At 42.9% G+C, this 12,055-nt stretch overlaps 1 protein-coding gene and 1 long non-coding RNA gene across 2 annotated transcripts in view; one reads left to right on the forward strand and one right to left on the reverse strand.

The window, feature by feature from the left end:
* sema6bb (sema domain, transmembrane domain (TM), and cytoplasmic domain, (semaphorin) 6Bb) overlaps window positions 1–12,055 on the forward strand; it is a 147,533-nt gene that overhangs the window by 14,962 nt on the left and 120,516 nt on the right. The gene's annotated exons all lie outside the window — the stretch shown is intronic.
* LOC308393859 lies at window positions 7,969–9,740 on the reverse strand. Its single transcript, XR_013971042.1, has 3 exons — window positions 9,345–9,740; window positions 9,168–9,255; window positions 7,969–8,459 (listed from the first exon to the last, which is right to left on the reverse strand). It is a non-coding gene; the product is annotated as an uncharacterized lncRNA (long non-coding RNA).

The raw sequence follows: 12,055 nt of genomic DNA on the forward strand, positions 1-12,055 counted from the left end.
AAAGCTGCATTAGAGAGACTTGGTGTTTGTATTAAACAGCATCAGCAGTTAAATCATTCCCTGAAGGGGGTGAGTGAAACTAGCCAGTGTCAGCCTTCAAAAATCTGTTATTCCAGGAGAATTGAGAGAATGGGCCAGGATCTCCTGCTAATGTAATGATGTGTGTCAGAATGTGAAATTCAGCCTGGCACTTTAACTGGGCAGTAATAGAGTTTCTGCCTAAAACGGGTCGTGCCTTTTGTGAGAGGCCTCGATAATATCAGATCAGGCTTAAGGCTCCAACCCTCTCATGGACAACCCATTGAAATCAGGGCATAATTATATGGCCTCTGCACAACCTCCACCTACACACGGCTGCAAAAAGACCGGACCTCAGGAAGCTTAAATTGATAAAAACGTTATAATTAGATGACGAGTTGCATAAGCTGCTTTTATAATGGGATATTCTTACAAACGGCACACAGACTCGATTATACTGTAAGAATTAAGATCAGCGACAAGCAGCAACTAAACCCTTAGTTAACTAGAATTCATAATTTAAATTTTCTGAATGTTTTTAATATGTTTATGGTGGAAATACTAAAAAATCATTTCAGTTGAGTTTCTATGATGTCTTTTAGCTGGTTGTGCCAGTGCCTCACCCACCCCTCGCGCTCCTCTCAGCACATTTATGGTCCTGGATTGCTGTTTGCTTGTGTGGCTCTCTAGCCGTATTATGGGAATTCAACCAGTGCACAGAAGCTATAAAGTCACACTTAGTCTGAGTACTCAAAAACGCCAGCAGCATGCTGCCTGTCGAATGAAAGAAGCACAGACAATGGCTGCATGAGACAGCGTTCATTGTCTTTAACACTCGGTTTCTCATCAAACGCTGAGCTGACATCGCCTCAAAGAAGAGCAAAAGTGGCCCGCGTGATTGGTTGTTACGTATAATTTCAACCCACCCCCCAAGTGCCAGCGGTCGGTGGCAACATGTAGCTGTGCATCAGCTCCGAGTAGAAGTAACAATGCAGTACCATGCTGAGCCAAAACCAGCAGTACCACTGGATGTGGAAAATTTTAACTAAGCTGTTGTTTGGTTCATGTCGGGAGGATGTGAGTCATCCCAGGTCTGATACACCAGTGCTCCGGTTTCAGTGTGTTTTGTCTCCATCCTGCACGACTGACCTGACAGTGTGACAGGAGGTGATGGCTTCACTGTTCCACTGAAAGTACAGGCTCAGTGTCAGTGAATGTGCCCTCACTTATGACTGTGGGAGTTCAACTGGAAGAAGACCAGTAAAGCCAGAGAAGCCTTGTTCCTCTCCAGAGCGATCTTTGTGCAAATCTGAAGACCAGGAGAAGCAAAACACTTGGTTTTGTCTCTCAGTGTGTGCACTGTGTATGAGCTGGAGTGTCTAACTGACCTGGAACCCTCTCCTCTCCTCCCTCTCCTCTCCCACAATTCCTTCTTGTTCTCTCTGTGGGCGTCAGCTGGGGTACAAAAAAGGAGAAGGGCCTGGGCCACTTCCAAAATGATTTCCATTGCTGCATAAGTACGTTTGGAAGAATGCAGCTTGGTGCATGCCAGGAAAAGAAAGAAATAAATGACCCTAGAGTGAGAGCTCGAAGTGGGCCAATCGAAGTTTGGTCAGAGGAAGAGCGTGGCTGCCTCTTGCCAAGGCCCAGCAGGGCAAATTGAAGAATTTGAAGCAGTGGAGAACAGCATGATGTAGTGAAGGAGAAAAGCCCGAGTAAGTGGGAAAGATTGCTGGAGTTTAGAAGAAGGCCAAGCCCAGTTACAGTAGAGCTTTGAGTAGCAGGCCACGAAATTAGCACAGAGGAGAGGAGAAAGAAGATAAAGGCGCCAAAATGCAGATATTCAGCAGAACTAAAGGAAGCAACATCAATGTGTGTGAGGGACGGAGAGAACAGGAGCTAAGGGGAAAGCCACGTCCCCCCTTTGTATGTTTGTAATCGTTTCAGCCTGTGCATGTTCTCGTTCCCCTGTTGCTTCTGCAATTATCATCACAAGACCAGGGGCGCTTTCCCTGAAGTTAGAGTGTCTGAGACACTTGGGTGGCTTGATAGAGTTTGACACCTAGCGGCGACAGGGCCTAGAGACACCACTTAGTTAATTAACCAAGAAGACTGAGAGTGATTCTCTGGGCTGATAAACAGGAATTAGGTGAACGTGTTCTCCCCCCCATGGGAGAAACTCTGGAGAGAAAAATCCTGCAGGTAGTTTCAGGCTGTTTGCTTTTCTCCCAGCAACAAAGGCTGGGAATCTTATCGACACTGAAAGGCGGGAGGGAAATTTTTACGGAAAGATGAGAAGTCTACCTTATCAAGAGCCGATTCTTTGACTTCATGTTTCTGCATATTTTCTGTCATTTGTGGGGATTTCGTCGCCACGCTTTGCATTTATAGACACTCCCTGTGGCTTTGGGCTGTTGTAGTCGCTCCTCCGCAATGCAATTCCTGAGAGAAATATACACACTGGTGTTTAGGTGCATGTCTCCCTGCCTGTGAGGCTGTTTTTATGCAACAAGGCGGCTGACGAGCGCAGCAAATAGACGACACAGGAGCTTGGGCAGACAAAGCGTGCTGGGTTCTCATAAACCGATGGTGGAAACGATTAACATCCACACCTTCCCCAAACGAACCCCAACTGCTTCCCCACCGCCTCATTTATTCTCGCTTTCAGTCTGCGGGCCTCATTTTCACTCGGGAAGGAAGGCGGTGCGTAATTGTTTTAAAAGCAACACTTTGTCTCAATCTTTTTAACATTTTTTTCCCATCGTAATTAGTATCTTAATTTTTCATGGCAATTTTCTCAAATTCATGTCTCCTCCTTTTGCCATTCTACCTTGTGTGTTTTATCCGCCCCACTGTCTGCCTGTCTTGTCTCTTTTTTTACAGCTGTATTTTCTGAGCAATGTCCTGTGGTTTTGGGGAGACAGATAATGCCATGTGGGGGGAGGTTAGTGCTGTGTCACTGCTGACTCCAGCACACACGCTGCAGACTGTGCAGACATCCCGTGACCTCTTATCCCTTCACGGCTGCACACAATTGGCCTTCCTGGTGCCATACATCGCCGACTCCCCGTGCCCTGACATTTTAGCTTTGCCCTCCTATTTGCCCCGTCTCTTCTCATCCATCCGTTTCTGCCACAGTGCCTCTTTCACATAGTTAGCTTGTGCTTAGCTTTAAGCCTATGCGCTTCCACCCTTTTTTAATCACTTCCTGTGCACTTTGCATTGTTCTCCATATTTTTCCCCCTTATTTAACCTATTCACTCGCCCACGCTCGGTGCGTTTTTGCCACCACGGCTCAATTGCGTCTTAAATCATGAGATTTTCACCTCGTGCTTGCCTGACTGCCGTATATGTCTGCTGATCTAAACATTTTCCTTTATTAGACAGGGTGTTGTTAGGTTAGCTGTGCAAATTGGCCTTATAGAAAAGGAGGCTGTATTGTTCATTAAGCTGCCATGTCAGTAATAGCTACCTGGCGCTGGCTTTTGTTCCCCTCAGAAGTAATTGCTACCAAGGAGATTAAGCAATGATATTACAAGGGTGAGGGCATGGGCGTGTCATCCGTCAGCCATCTCTGAGTGCGTCAATAGAATAAAATGGATCTGCTGTAAAGCATAATGTGGCATTTTCTGAAGCGTCAGTGTTGCTTGCAGGTAAAGTGAAACAGATCAGGTTTCAGGTTTTTGAATTTGACTGTTAAAGATGTGATTACTGGGGTTTCCATGCTTTCCTCGACTCTGTACTGATTTTGTCTCATTCCACATATAAAAGGGGTTTTTTCCTTCCCACTGTCGCCAAATAAGTGGGGTCTTTACCTTACAACATAAAGCAGTTTGAGGTGACTGTTGCTGGGATTTGGTGCTATATAAATACCAGCGAGTGAATTGGAGTGAAAACCTTTTAATCCTGGGAAACTTTTGGGGAAAAAAAGAAAGAAATGCTGTGACTTTATTTTTGCTTTCACAACAAGGTCAGCTTTGAAGAAGGAAAAATTTAGATTTCACTGCAAACACAAATGTGCAAAGAAACACAACCACCACCCACAGCGCCTAGACTCGGCTTTCTCCTCACACACAGCTTCCTCCTTCACTCCGCCTTTAGCTTTTCTCGCTGTCAGTTGTATATTAAAGTGGCATAAAACAGAGCACAAAGCAGGTCCCGAGTGCCCGGGTGCTTGAATAGCTTGATTTTAATTCTCAGGGAGACATAGTGTCTTGGCCTGCCAAGTGCAGACAGATCACAGCCTGGCCCCACCTCTTTAAAGCAGTCTACTGTACACAGTGTCCACTGATAATGACATATACTCTGCATCCAACAGATTCAAGTCTTTTCACTTCTCCTCCGTCGCTCTGAGCCGACTCGCTTTAGAGCCCGGCTCTGAAAAACGCATTTAGAAATGTGCCGTGCCTCTCGCTCTTTCTGACACAAAAACACACGAAACCAAAACGTGACATATCTGCGTACCGCAGCGAGGCTTCGGTTAATTATCACTACACTCTGAGGTGAAAAGAAAAGGGACAGACAAAGATGCCGTGTGACTATTTGCCCCTCTGCCGATCTCATTTAACTCTGCGTCGCCTCACGAACGCGTCAGAGCATCTGCTGATGGCACCCTGCCCTCTCCGTGGGAGATGAGAGCGGCTGGCAGAGGGTGCTTCACTGCAGGGCTCCTTTTCTATTCGCTGGGCATCTATCACATCCCCACTTAAGTCCCAGTGCAATTTACAGTTGAAATGCAAACACTCCAGCTGTGGGGAGTTTGACAGGATGTGAGTGCTTTTAAATACGGGCCCTTTTCTTTATTAAACACCACTCAGGTGAGACAAAGACATAAACAGCCGCTCACAGAGCTGGAATAAGTTCACTTTCGAGTGTTTTTATTATGTGAATTTCCTGCACTAGTTTGGCTTATTCGTGGCTCAGCAACTTAAGCCTCCATTAGCCACCCAGCTAGTTACTGAAAGCAGGCCATTATCTGGGAAGAGCCGCTAACAATAGATGATTTCTTGCAGCACATATTTACAGTCTAACTCTGTAATTGATTTTTATGTAGGCAGTTATGTTGACTCTTCCTGATTGAGTTACAGTAATTAGACTGGCATGCGATTAGGAATTTGCATCACATTTAACTCTGACAATTAGGAGGTCTCCGCACGCAAAACAGATGTCTAGGAATCAAACGCCGGCTTTGCTGCTGGCCATCGGCCATCCTAATTGACCTATCAGAAGGCACCTTGGGTCCAAACCCCACTTAACTTAGTGGATGCTGCAGAAAGGAAAGTTTATTTGTTTGTCCATGACGCCGTCTTCTCGTGGCGATAAAGCAGGATTGCAGAGCTGATGCTGCTCTGTGGGCTTTCAAAACGGGGGTAATTTTGTTTGGCGGTCCAACGAGGTTCAGAGGTGTGGGGAGAGAAACTTTACTGCACTGCCAAAGGACAGGGAACCGCTGTTGCGCAAAGTTCCCTAACGTGTGTTTTGTTTGGCCGCACAGCCCAACAGTACATATGACTCCCATTTGTCCTGTTAACTTAACCTCCCTACTCCTCTCCCTCTCTCCTGTACAAAGTTAGTACAATTCCCCGAGGGCAGAATCATTTCTCATTAAAGAAACCAAATCAGCCTCAAACTGCCAGGGGTTCGACAGTGAGCACATACTACCGAGGCACAGGATAACCCACCTTTTCCCAGACTTCCTCTACAACAACAGTTCTTCCCGAGTGAGGTTGTGAATGAAACTCCGAGGATTTTCCTGTTGCTCTTGTCTCTGCTGGGAAAAACAATCTTCTCGGGATGTTTGCAAACCCAGAAACATCCAGGCGTCTCTGAGGAGCATTTAATTTAGCCGTGTGTCAGGCTGTAAGACCGGGGAGACCTCAGTCCCTCCCCTCTCCGTCTACCGTGACCCTCGCTCAAGATGGCCTGATGGCTCCTCTTAGCGCCGCAGGTTTGAGGTGGGAGGGGCCGTCCGACTGTCATTCCAATTTAATATTGGATAAGCAGAGGTCAAAGGTCATGTTTACACAGCAGCTCTTACATTTCCCACACGTCATGTCACAAGTGAGATATATGGGAGGCTGCGTAGGAGAAAGGGAAGCTCAGCTCGAGGCGTCACGTCCACTTCCACCCTTCTCGATTGCTGTCGCTTAGCCCTGAACCCCCTCCCCCCATCTGCCCGTCTCTCTGCATCTCACTTAAATTACGCGAACGTGCAGCGACGGGTCTCACCTGCAGCGCGACATCTAAAATTCCAAATCCATAAGCTAACTTTAATATTAGCATTTAAATCGAGCGAGTCACTGCAAACACTTTTTCCCCCTTTGGCATTCCCAGCGGCTTTTCCAGGCCACGGGGGAAGCACGATAGCCAACACTGTCTGTTCTGTGATATGATACAGAGCTGTCATGATTGATTCCCATGCTGCCATGACTCTGAACCTAAATTAAGCAGGATCTGTATCCATTCTGAACCTCTGTCAATCCTTCACCCCCCCTTTTCTTCGCTCCTTCTCTCCCACCGTCGGTGCTGTTTGCCATCGTCTGTGGTCTGCTGGTGGTGTTTTGGACTTTTAACTGAGTCTGAGATGAATGCTAAAAATGTGCAGGCGGTTGCAGACCCATGCTCAACAGCGGTTTTGAGGAGTCAAAGTCAAGGGAGAAACTTTTTGCTGAGAAAAGTTTTTTTTGAAATCCTGAAGATTACAGAGAATATATCTATGATTCTTTTTTTTTTACCCTTTAATCCCTCTTTCAGGTTAAGAAGGGGAAGCCCTTTATCTTTCCGTGTGTGGAGGAGAGAGAAGGACAGAATAAATTGAAGGGAATGCTGGAGGTGATGGCGGAGACGATTGGCCAAAGTGGTCTGTGTGAGTCACACAGATCAAGGTCACATCACTGACTCGCCCGGGCTTTTGTGGGTGACCGCCGCTTCATTAACTCCATGATTCTCTTGCAGACCTCCATCTTTCTGTGTGCGTGCGTGTGCAGCGTGTTTGTGATTCTGTTTGTGCTTTCTTTGCATGCGTGTCAAGAGTCTGATAGAAGGTTGTTGATAATGAGAGAGACAGCATCAGGACAGATGTAAGAGGAGAGCAAAGTGAGCGAGGAAAAGTAGTTTTTGCTCTCAGCTGCTTGACGCAGACCCCCTCCTCCCTCCCAATATCCTATTCCCTTCGTCCAAACTGAAGAGAAGGGCTGCAGGCGGAATAAGCAGACAGGCCTTTGATCTCCAAGATGATGGTTACCAAAACCTCTTTTCCCTCCTCTCTCTCTCTCTCTACAGCCACACCACGTCCTCCACAGATATGTGCCTAATCACAGTCTAGCCAAGCAATGATGCACCCAACACCTCTCTTTTCTTCGGCCTGTCTTTCTGTCCGCGCGTCGGTCTTTCCCCTGACCGTTTATCCGACGCCGCTCCATTTCCTCACGTCGCCTCCCTCCGTCTCGTCTCCCTCACGCAGTGAATGCGATTGGAGTAAACACAAGTTGTCACCGGTGCAGCCGGAGAAATCGCGCATCCCGTCGGCTCGCTCAGAAGCCAGTGTTGAGCGTGAGGAGCGGCTGGCAGGCAGGTGGAATCGTGGGTAATAAACAAGGAGGGTTTGGCTTTCTTTGAAAAAGAAGAGTTTCATACCTGCTTGAACTTGAAATCGTTTTAGGCTGTAAAAAATTTCGCAAAATATCCCTTTTATTTGTTCAGTCAGTCTGCAGAGCATGAGACTGTCTCTCAAAGTCACGCATCATTTTGTCCCTGATTTATAGAAATCATCCCGGACTTACTTTCAGTGGAACAAATCGGAGGTTTAAGCCCAAGAATCACATTAAAGACGCATTAAAGACAGAAACTGTCCTAATTCCCTTATTTTATTTAAATTCATTTCTCAACAAACTCTGTCCGGTCTGAGGCCGCCTGTTAGCACGTCATATTTAAAACAGTGAGTGAGCAAGTGTAGCCAAGTACAGGATAGGGTAGGGGAAATTAAAGTAAGATGGAGAGAATGGGCCAATAGCTAGATTCGCAGGAGGGATAAAGGGAGTTGCGTGGAGAAGAATGACTGGAGCCACAGGTAAAGTTGCTATGAATTGTATTAAACTATTTAGCAACAATTTAACAGCATTTTATGAACAGGAATGAAAACATAAAATAAAATACAGTGACAGCAATAATAATAACAGTCAGAATCCTATCTGAGCTCAGATATGTCAGTCTTGCCGGCTTAATAGTCAGTGTTCAGTCAAGTCAAATCCAACAGGTCAAAAGTTTGTGATTGGTGCGATTTCGTCCTACCGCACTGTTGCAATTGTTCGTGAGAGAAGAGCAACCTGCCCTTCTGGGCCAACTCAGAATGGCTGTGGTTCGGTTCGGTTCAAAGGGAAAGGCTCGCCATCTTCCTCGTCAGGAAGAGATCCAGGTCTCACGATCCCATAAAAAAACCTAGCCTGTAAACAACAGGACTATTACTAATTCAGTTCACACTCTAATGATATACATGGCCATATGTAAATAATGTAAGTGCTATAACAAAACAAGCACAAAACATTAATTCTAATTTCTAACTATAGTCTATACAGTGCATCTTAATCATGAATGCAATCTTTAAATCACAATCAGCTTATTCTATCGTCAAGGTGCACATTTCTATCAGAAATCAGAAATAAACCATAAACTATGGTAGATTATTTTTTTACAGTATTGCCCTTTAACTGAATTACAGGAGCATTGCTTTACACTGCATAGCAATGAAGCAATATATTATTTACACTCAATGTACAGAATAAAATTACCAAAAGAATATACAAAAACCCACAGGCTGTAGTTTTACAGTATGTGGTAACGTATCAGCACAGTAAGAATACACACTGACATCTATCCAGTGCCGCTCGAGCATCAAATGTAACAAAATAAAGTAGATTCATGACCTTTAAGATCAACATTAACTTATTCCATCATCTAATTTTAGTGCATTTAATATTCAACAAGTAATACTAGAACATCATCAGCACACAAGCTGAGTGCTCAAAATGGCTGAACTCAGTGAGAAACCCCGTGTGTTCTCCCACAGTGAAAACGTGGTCAGCTACAGCTATGAGCATTAGGCTAGTTAGCTTTTCAATTAGCCTGATCCGCCCAGTCCCAGTTTAACTCACCAGCACACTTCTAATGTTCAACTCTCAGAGAGGATCTTGTTCAACTCTCAGAGAGGATCTTGTCCACTTCATCCGCTCCCGCGCAGATCTACAACATTGAAATCGGGCCATTATATTCCCTGTTAACTTCTTGTTAGCTTTTTAGCTTCAAGGTTAGCTTAACAGCTTCTGACTCACCGCGATGGTTTCAAGGTCCGAAATGTTCACAATAAATCAGGTCCGTTTCTCCAAGGTCCATGCAGATCTCCGGTATGGATATTTGCTCAATTTATCAAGTTAATAGTTATTTTCCAGCGAAAAGCTTGGCGGTGAAAATCAGTGATGGTCTCGTGCACCTCCGTCTCTCTCTGTGTCTGAGCACGTGACGGTACAGAGCAGGGGAAGGCGGGGCTTGTTCCTTCCTAACCAGTAGGGGTGTTAAATATACTCTTTGGGTTTTATTCTTATATTTATAGTATTTATCTTTTATTATTGATTTATTTTTGATCAACTCAGTGATTAACAGAGTAATGATAAATCCCAATTAACAATAACATGTTGTAGTGCATTACTGAGTCGTGTAAACTCACTGGGTTACATCAGCATTTGGATTGTTCTGCTCTCGGTAAAAACAAACTGTCATTATTTAAGATTACAGGAGGCTGGAGGCTATTTCTGAAATAATTCATTTCATTCATTTCATTTATTTATTCATTTTCAGGCACAACAAATACCTATATTGAACATAAAATACACAAAACAAAAAACAAAAATTGCCTGAAAAAGGAGTGGGACGAAGAAAACTTATTAAATCCCACCCCTATACTCACTCATCAACAAAAATAACAATAAACTTCCCGCAGCTATGCCCATCATTGCATACAGACCCATCAACAGCTCCGGGCACATACAAGCATCTAAGCGGCAGCTCGCAACCAACAATTAGAACCTTCATAACTGAATACAGAATATATAAATTATAAATTGCATTACCACAGGTAACAGGCAGTAACAAGTAACAAACACACATACATATACATACATATATATCTACACACACAAGTACATATATGTACATACATACGCACACTTTATTTATTTATTTTTATTTTGGAATCCATACCAGCAATGGTAAGAGAACAGACATTACAGAGCACACTAAAACCCATCATTGAGTATACTGTGACCAGACCAACTGTTTGTAGAGAAATTTAAATCTATGAATATTTTTGCATTGTTTCAATTGTAAACTCAGACTGTTCCAGATTTTCACACCACATACAGACACACAAAAACCTTTACGGGTTGTTCGAGTTCTGGGTAATTTGAATTCGCCAAAGCCTCTCACATTATAAACCTTTTCTCGAATTTCAAATCTAGTTTGTAAATTTGCCGGTAAAAGTTTAGTAAAAGCTTTATAAAAAATTATGGATGTATTGTAATTAACCAGATCCTGGAATTTAAGTAACTTTGCCTGAAGAAAGAATTTGTGAGTATGATCTAGATAACCAGCCTTGTGAATAATACGCAGTGCTCGTTTCTGTACTGTGACTAATGGATTAGTTGTATTTTTATATGTATTTCCCCACACTTCCACACAATATGTAAGATATGGAAGAACCAGGGTACAGTACAGAGTACGAAGTGCATCTTTATCAAGGAATTGTTTCACTTTGTTCAAAACTGCGAGGCTTCTAGAAATTTTGGTTTTTATGTGTCTGACGTGGGGTTTCCATGAAATTTTGTTATCAATTATAACTCCCAAAAATTTGTTTTCACTCACATTATCAATTGGTACACCTTCAATGATAATTGGTAATTCTATATTATATTTTAAATTACCAAAAAACATTGCTTTAGTTTTATTTATATTTAATGATAATTTATTTATGTCCATCCATTTTTTTATTAATTGTAGCTCCCTGTTTACGGTCATTACAAGATCAGTATAATCATCGCTACTGAAAAATATGTTGGTGTCATCTGCGAACAGTATGAGTTTAAGTACTTGAGAAACATCAAAAATATCATTTATGTATGTATACATTGAAAAGTTTTGGTCCCAACACTGACCCTTGGGGAACACCACATGTAATACCAAGTTTCTCTGAATGGTAATGCCCTATGCTAACATATTGTTCCCGACCCGTTAGGTAACTTTTTAACCAGTTACCAGCTTTCCCTCGAATACCATATCTTTCCAATTTATCCAGTAAAATTGAGTGATTGATTGTGTCGAAGGCCTTTTTGAGATCAACAAAAATACCAACTGCATATTTATTTTTATCCAGTGTATCAGTAATTTCTTCTACTGCCTCAATTATCGCCATTGAAGTGGTTCTTTGCGTTCTGAAACCATACTGACCAACATTTATTATTTGATGTTTTTCAAGGAATTTTTCTAATCTTGAATTAAAAAGTTTTTCTAGAACTTTTGAGAATTGAGGCAGTAGAGAAATAGGCCTATAATTGGTAAAACTGTGTTTGTCATTACTTTTATATAGTGGTATTACTTTCGCAATTTTCATTTTTTTTGGAAAACAACCGGACTGAAATGATAAATTACAGATATATGTTAAGGGACTAGCAATATTCAGAATAACCTGTTTAACTACAGACATATTTATGTCATGATAATCCATTGAAGACTTACCGGTACTTTTACATTTTAATGTGATATTTATTACTTCTTGCTCATTTGTAGCTGAGAGGAACAGTGAAAAGGGATTTGATTTTATATTACTGATATTTTCATTTTTATGACACGGGATGTCCGCTGCTAGTTCAGGGCCAACATTTATGAAGAATTTATTGAACCCATCGACAATATTACTCATGTTGTGATTTTCACCATTTGCATCAGTAAAATATTCAGGATATGATGTTCCAGAAGATCCTTGTTTAATTAA

Source organism: Rhamphochromis sp. 'chilingali', assembly GCF_963969265.1.
Source record: "Rhamphochromis sp. 'chilingali' genome assembly, chromosome: 3".
NCBI classification, from domain to species: Eukaryota; Metazoa; Chordata; class Actinopteri; order Cichliformes; family Cichlidae; genus Rhamphochromis; species Rhamphochromis sp. 'chilingali'.